At 48.1% G+C, this 8,355-nt stretch overlaps 1 protein-coding gene across 2 annotated transcripts in view; it reads right to left on the minus strand.

Moving 5' to 3' along the window:
• LOC134970092 (uncharacterized) overlaps positions 1 to 6,829 on the minus strand; it is a 449,044-nt gene extending 442,215 nt beyond the window's left edge. For both annotated transcript variants that reach the window (XM_063946172.1, XM_063946171.1), the window contains exon 1: positions 6,235 to 6,829. The gene's annotated coding sequence lies outside the window, so the exon portion shown is untranslated. The remainder of the gene's footprint in view (positions 1 to 6,234) is intronic.
• Between the last annotated feature and the right edge of the window lie 1,526 nt (positions 6,830 to 8,355).

The following is an 8,355-nucleotide window of genomic DNA, read 5'->3' on the forward strand; positions in this document are numbered from 1 at the left end:
GCATCCACTAGGACGTCAGAGAAAATAAGATTTTACTTACCGGTAAATCTATTTCTCGTAGTCCGTAGTGGATGCTGGGGACTCCGTAAGGACCATGGGGAATAGACGGTCTCCGCAGGAGACATGGGCACTTTAAGAAAGAATTTAGATTCTGGTGTGCTCTGGCTCCTCCTTCTATGTCCCTCCTCCAGACCTCAGTTAGAGAAACTGTGCCCGGAAGAGCTGACAGTACTAGGAAAGGATTTTGGTAATCCAGGGCAAGATTCATACCAGCCACACCAATCACACCGTATAACTTGTGATAAACTTACCCAATCAACAATATGAACAACAGAGCATCAGTTCAACCCTGATGCAACCATAACATAGCCCTTATTGCAGCAATAACTATATACAAGTATTGCAGAAGAAGTCCGCACTTGGGACGGGCGCCCAGCATCCACTACGGATTACGAGAAATAGATTTACCGGTAAGTAAAATCTTATTTTCTCTAACGTCCTAGTGGATGCTGGGGACTCCGTAAGGACCATGGGGATTATACCAAAGCTCCCAAACGGGCGGGAGAGTGCGGATGACTCTGCAGCACCGAATGAGCAAACACAAGGTCCTCCTCAGCCAGGGTATCAAACTTGTAGAACTTTGCAAAAGTGTTTGAACCTGACCAAGTAGCCGCTCGGCACAGCTGTAATGCCGGGACCCCTCGGGCAGCCGCCCAAGAAGAGCCCACCTTCCTAGTGGAATGGGCCTTAACTGATTTTGTAAGCGGCAATCCAGGCGCAGAATGAGCCTGCTGAATCGTGTTACAGATCCAGCGATCAATAGTTTGCTTTGTAGCAGGCGCACCAAGCTTGTTGGAAGCATACAGGATAAACAAAGAGTCTGTTTTCCTGACTCTAGCTGTTCTGGCTACATAAACCTTCAAAGCCCTGACCACATCAAGCAACTCGGAATCCTCCAAGTCAGTAGTAGCCACAGGCACCACAATAGGTTGGTTTATATGAAAAGATGAAACCACTTTTGGCAGGAATTGTGGACGGGTCCGCAACTCTGCTCTATCCGCATGGAAAACCAGATAGGGCCTATTATGTGACAAAGCCGCTAATTCTGACACACGCCTAGCCGAAGCCAAGGCTAGCAGCATGACCACCTTCCACGTGAGATATTTCAATTCCACCGTTTTGAGTGGTTCAAACCAGTGGGATTTCAGGAAACTCAACACCACGTTAAGATCCCAAGGTGCCACTGGAGGCACAAAAGGGGGCTGAATATGCAGCACTCCCTTTACAACGTCTGAACTTCAGGTAGAGAAGTCAATTCCTTTTGAAAGAAAATGGATAGGGCCGAAATCTGGACCTTAATGGACCCCAATTTTAGGCCCAAATTCACTCCTGACTGTAGGAAGTGAAGGAAACGGCCCAGCTGGAATTCCTCCGTAGGGGCATTCCTGGCCTCACACCAAGCAACATATTTTCGCCATATACGGTGATAATGTTGAGTTGTCACGTCCTTCCTAGCCTTTAACAGCGTAGGTATGACCTCCTCCGGAATGCCTTTTTCCGCTAGGATCCGGCGTTCAACCGCCATGCCGTCAAACGCAGCCGCGGTAAGTCTTGGAACAGACAGGGCCCCTGTTGCAACAAGTCCTGTCTTAGATGAAGAGGCCACGGGTCCTCTGTGAGCATTTCTTGCAGATCTGGATACCAAGTCCTTCGTGGCCAATCTGGAACAATGAGTATCGTTCTCACTCCTCTTTTTCTTATTATTCTCAGCACCTTGGTATGAGAAGAAGAGGGGGAAATACATAGACCAACTGGAACACCTACGCTGTCACCAGGCGTCTACAGCTATCGCCTGAGGGTCTCTTGACCTGGCGCAATACCTCTGTAGTTTTTTGTTGAGGCTGGATGCCATCATGTCCACCTGTGGCAGTACCCACCGACTTGCAGTCTGTGCGAAGACTTCCTGATGAAGTCCCCACTCTCCCGGGTGGAGGTCGTGTCTGCTGAGGAAGTCTGCTTCCCAGTTGTCCACTCCCGGGATGAACACTGCTGACAGTGCGCTTACGTGATTTTCCACCCAGCGAAGAATTCTGGTGGCTCGCTACCCTGCTCTTTGCGCCGCCTTGTCGGTTTACATGAGGTGATGGTGTCTGACTGAATCAGAACCGGTTGGTCGCGAAGCAGGGTCTCCGCTTGACGTAGGGTGTTGTATACGGCCCTTAGTTCCAAGATGTTGATGTGAAGGCAAGTCTCCTGACTTGACCACAGACCTTGGAAATTTCTTCCCTGTGTGACTGCTCCCCACCCTCGGAGGCTTGCATTCGTGGTCTCCAGGATCCAGTCCTGAATGCCGAATCTGCGGCCCTCGAGAAGGTGAGCACTCTGCAGTCACCACAGGAGAGACACCCTGGCCCTGGGGGATAGGGTGATTAACTGATGCATCTGAAGATGTGATCCGAACCACATGTCAGGTAAGTCCCATTGAAAGGTCTTCGCATAGAACCTGCCGAAGGGAATGGCCTCATATGATGCCACCATCCTTCCCAGGACTCGGGTGCAGTGATGCACTGACACCTGTTTTGGTTTTAATAGGTTCCTGACCAGTGTCATGAGCTCCTGAGCTCTCTCTATTGGGAGATAAACCCTTTTCTGGTCTGTGTCTAGAATCATGCCTAGGAAAGGCAGACGAGCCCTAGGAACCAACTGCGACTTTGGAATATTTATAATCCAGCCGTGTTGCCGTTACACTTCCAGAGAAAGTGCTACGCTGATCAGCAACTGCTCTCTTGATCTCGCTTTTATGAGGAGATCGTCCAAGTATGGGATAATTGTGACTCCTTGCTTCCGCAGGAGTACCATCATTTCCGCCATTACCTTGATAATTATTCTCGGTGCCGTGGAGAGACCAAACAGAAACATCTGAAATTGGTAATGACAATCCTGTACCACAAATCTGAGGTACTCCTGATGAGGTGGATAAATGAGGACATGAAGGTATGCATCCTTTATGTCCAGAGACACCATAAAATCCCCTCCTTCCAGGCTTGCGATGACCGCTCTCAGTGATTCCATCTTGAACTTGAACCTTTTCAGGTATATGTTCAGGGATTTTAAATTCAATATGGGTCTGACCGAACCGTTCGGTTTCGGGACTACAAACATGGTCGAATAATAACCCCTTCCTTGTTAAAGGAGGGGAACCTTGACCACCACCTGTTGAAGATACAATTTGTGAATTGCAGTTAACACTATTTCCCTCTTGTGGGGGGAAGCCGGCAGGGCCGTCGGTGAGGGGGCATCTCCTCGAAGTCCAGCTTGTATCCCTGAGACACAATATCTATTGCCCAGGGATCCAACAGGGAGTAAACCCACTTGTGGCTGAAATTTCAAAGACGTGCCCCCACCGGGCCTAGCTCCGCCTGTGGAGCCCCAGCGACATGCGGTGGATTTTGTAGAGGCCGGGGAAGACTTCTGTTCCTGGGAACTAGCTGTGTTGTGCACCTTCTTTCCTCTGCCCCTGCCTCTGTCAAGAAAGGACGCACCTCGGACTTTCTTGTTTCTTTGTGATCGAAAGGACTGCATTTGATAATGTCGTGCTTTCCTAGGCTGTGCTGGAATATAAGGCAAAAGATCAGAATTACCAGCTATAGCTGTTGAGACCAGGTCCGAGATCCCTTCTCCACACAATCCTCAGCCTTGTAAGGTAAACCTTCCATATGCCTCTTAAGTCGGCATCACCTGTCCATTGCATGTTCCACAGGACACGTCAAGCAGAAATCGACATAGCGTTGACTCTAGGACCCAGTAGACTAATGTCTCTTTGGGCATGTTTTATATATATATCTAAGACAGAATCTTTTATATATATATATATATATATACATATATATATACATACTAGGGTCTCAATCTCTGCTGATAAGGTATCTGTCCACGCTGCTACAGCGCTATACACCCATTCCGACCCAATCGCCGGTCTGAGTAGAGTACCAGAATGTGTGTAAATGGACTTCAAAGTACTTTTAATGCATGCTATCTGCACGATCCCTGAGGATAGCTGTTAAGTCAGCGCTACCTTTTAGGCAAACGTGACACCCTAGGGGAAGATTCCCATCGTATCCTGGCCCTAGTAGGGAAAGGATACTCCCTGAGAATTCTTTGTGGGAAACTGCAGTCTCTTGTCTGGAGATTCCCGCTCTTTTTCTTCATGAGAGGAGGGAAATTTACCTCAGCTTTCTTCCCCTTAAACATGTGTACCTTGTGTCAGGGACAGATGAGTCATCAGTGATATGCAAAACATTTTTTATTACAATAATCATATATTGAATACTTTCCTGCCATTTTGGCTGTAACTTTGCATTATCGTAGTCGACACTGGAGTCAGACTCTGTGTTGATATCAGTGTCTATTATTTTGGATAGTGAGCATTGTGAGACTCTGAAGGTCTCTGCGACATAGGGACAGACATGGGTAGATTCCCTGTCTGTTCTCTAATCTTTTGTGCAATAATTTTACCTTAGCACTTAATTTCACATATCCAAACAGGTGTCAGCGTTGTCGATGGAGACACCACTCACACACACATTTGCTCCATCTCCTCCTAGGGGAGCCTTTTACCTCAGACATGTCGACACACACGTACCGACACACCACACACTCAGGGATTGCTCATCTGAAGACAATTCCCCCACAAGGCCCTTTGGAGAGACAGAGAGAGAGTATGCCAGCACACACCCCAGCGCTATAAACCCAGGAATAACACAGTAACTTAATGTTAACCCAGTAGCTGCTGTTTATATAGATTTTTGCGCCTAATTATGTGCCCCCCCTCTCTTTTTACCCTCTTCTACCGTGTATCTGCAGGGGAGAGCCTGGGGAGCTTCCTCTCAGCGGAGCTGTGGAGCAAAATGGCGCAGGTGAGTGCTGAGGAAGAAGCCCCGCCCCCTCAACGGCGGGCTTCTGTCCCGCTTAAATATACATTTTCTTGGCGGGGGCTCATACATATATACAGTGCCCAACTGTATATATGTGTACTTTTGCCAAAAGAGGTCCATATGCTGCCCAGGGCGCCCCCCCTGCGCCCTGCACCCTTACAGTGACCGGAGTATGTGAGGTGTGTTTGGAGCAATGGCGCACAGCTGCAGTGCTGTGCGTTACCTCATGTGAAGAACGGAGTCTTCTGCCGCCGATTTCGAAGTCTTCTTGCTTCTCATACTCACCCGGCTTCTGTCTTCCGGCTCTGCGAGGGGGGCGGCGGCACGGCTCTGGGATCAGACGACGAGGGTGAGATCCTGTGTACGATCCCTCTGGAGCTAATGGTGTCCAGTAGCCTAAGAAGCAGGACCTAGCTTCAGAGAGTAGGGCTGCTTCTCTCCCCTCAGTCCCTCGATGCAGGGAGTCTGTTGCCAGCAGAGCTCCTTGAAAATAAAAAACCTAACAAAATACTTTCTTACAGTAAGCTCAGGAGAGCTCACTGAACAGCACCCAGCTCGTCCGGGCACAGATTCAAACTGAGGTCTGGAGGAGGGACATAGAGGGAGGAGCCAGAGCACACCAGAATCTAAATTCTTTCTTAAAGTGCCCATGGTCCTTACGGAGTCCCCAGCATCCACTAGGACGTTAGAGAAATTAAAAGATAGAAATTAGAGTTTATGGGGGCAGAGCCAGAAAGCATGGCTGCTTTTTAACACATCTCCCTTGGGATGCTGCAATATCCCCAGCAATCCTCTGTTCTCAACAATAATCCTGACATCAGGAAGGATAATACACCATTGTTGCTGAAGTTTTAGGGAGACCAAAATTGTTGGGGTACAACATTGTTTGCCCTGGAGTCCGGCTATCGGTAAAGACGGCCAGCATGACTGCCAACATGGCATTAGTGCGAAATGGAAGCCGGCTGTACAGCGGGACACTTGCGGCCTCAAGACACTGAAAGCTGTCTCTCAGCGCTTGGTGATGGAGATCCCTCGTCCTACAGCCTTACTTGATCGATGGGGAAACCACCGGTGCGAGTGGCAGAGTCAAGTGGTGCAGTGACGGAGGGCTTCCCACCTAGCCAAGCCGGGTCCGGAGTGTGCTGCGCTCCAATCCGGGAGCATCCCCCGTGAGGTAAAATCCACCCGAAAGCTGTTGAGACGGTTTTGGCCGCCTGCTTGCGGGAGTCAGCGGACGAAAGCTGACTACTGAGGGACACTGTATGGCCCAATAACAGTGGGTGTGTGACCGCTTACTGACCTGACTCTGTCCGTCCTGCGCAGTGCCTGGTGGGAGCCACTCTGATCTGAGGGAGCTTCACTACGGCTGACACTAGCGGTGCTGCGTGGTGGAGTTATACGGCCACATACGGGAGTCTGGAGGTTGAGGGGAGATCGGTTACTGTTTTGGTGCTCTGCGGGGGTGACAACAGGATCGGGGTGCCTGGACCCCGCAACCAAGACTCACTACAGCGCAACTCCACAACTTATAGCCACTAATCAAAGCATTTACGATCGCTCTCCACCAGGCATTAATTTTGTATGTTCACCCCTTTCTCCTCTCCACTAACACCTTTTGAATAACTCTCCTTCCCTCTTGGTGTCCCTCTTTCTCTGATTTCTTTGTAACTTCTGAACGACGGTATTTACACAGTGACCAGAGATCTGTCATCTCACGTTCAAAAACTTGCAGAGAGCTGCAGAGTGGGCTGCATATTGATGTTTTACTGACTGGTCTTGAGGAGGCTCCAGTTTTCTCCCGCATGTACATATGAACATCTATTATACACGTGACCTGTTCGGTACACTGGAGGGGACTGTACAGTATATATTCAACTGAATTGAAAGACTATTGAAACTTCTTTCTTCACTGCATTTATTGACTTTCCCTTACCATTTATTATTTGTTTATCTGATTCTGTTTTAAGTTGATCTGAAGACATAGGGGGTCATTCCGAGTTGTTTGCTCGTTATTTTTTTGTCGCAACGGAGCGAATAGTCGCTAATGCGCATGCGCAATGTCCGCAGTGCGACTGCCCCAAGTAAATTTGCTATGCAGTTAGGAATTTTACTCACGGCATTACAAGGTTTTTTCTTCGTTCTGGTGATCGTAATGTGATTGACAGGAAGTGGGTGTTTCTGGGCGGAAACAGGCCGTTTTATGGGAGTGTGTGAAAAAACGCTACAGTTTCTGGGAAAAACGCGGGAGTGGTTTGAGAAACGGAGGAGTGTCTGGGCGAACGCTGGGTGTGTTTGTGACGTCAAACCAGGAACGACAATCACTGAACTGATCGCAGATGCCGAGTAAGTCTGAAGCTACTCAGAAACTGCTAAGAAGTGTCTATTCGCAATTCTGCTAATCTTTCGTTCGCAATTTTAATATGCTAAGATTCACTCCCAGTAGGCGGCGGCTTAGCGTGTGCAAAGCTGCTAAAAGCAGCTTGCGAGCGAACAACTCGGAATGACCCCCATAGGGCCTAATTCTGAGTTGATCGCAGCAGCAAATATGTTAGCAATTGGGAAAAACCATGGGGGGTAATTCCAAGTTGAACGCAGCAGGATTTTTGTTAGCAATTGGGCAAAACCATGGTCACTGCAGGGGAGGCAGATATAACATGTGCAGAGAGAGTTAGATTTGGGTGGGGTGTGTTCAATCTGCAATCTAATTTGCAGTGTAAAAATAAAGCAGCCATTATTTACCCTGCACAGAAATAAAATAACCCAACCAAATCTAACTCTTTCTGCACATGTTATATCTGCCTCCCCTGCAGTGCACATGGTTTTGCCCAATTGCTATCAAAAATCCTGCTGCGATCAACTTGGAATTACCCCCCATGTGCACTGCAGGGGGGGACAGATATAACATGTGCAGAGAGAGTTAGATTTGGGTGGGGTGTATTCAAACTGAAATCTAACTTGCAGTGTAAAAATAAAGCAGCCAGTATTTACCCTGCACAGAAACAATATAACCCACCCAAATCTAACTCTCTCTGCAAATGTTATATCTGCTCCCCCTGCAGTTCACATGGTTTTGCCCAATTGCTAACAAACTTGCTGCTGCAATCAACTCAGAATTACCCCCACAGTGCAGATCTTCCCTGTGTCTATACTGCCGCCCTGTGGTGATATTGAAATTACATCACCTTTGAGTCTCATTTAGCTTCTGATAATTATATTTTGACACAAATACTTACAATACGAATCCCGCTGCTGCTTTATTCAATACTTCGTTCAATAAAGCCTCCTCATGGAACACCACAAACCTTGCTTACTGTTATACTTATACCTGTATTTGACAGATCAATGTCAAAGACTAAGAACCCTTGATCAGTCACTTTCTGACTACAAGATCAATCACTCCCAGACTAAAAGGGAAGTGATC

This window comes from Pseudophryne corroboree, chromosome 11, assembly GCF_028390025.1.
Source record: "Pseudophryne corroboree isolate aPseCor3 chromosome 11, aPseCor3.hap2, whole genome shotgun sequence".
In the NCBI taxonomy this organism is placed as follows: domain Eukaryota; kingdom Metazoa; phylum Chordata; class Amphibia; order Anura; family Myobatrachidae; genus Pseudophryne; species Pseudophryne corroboree.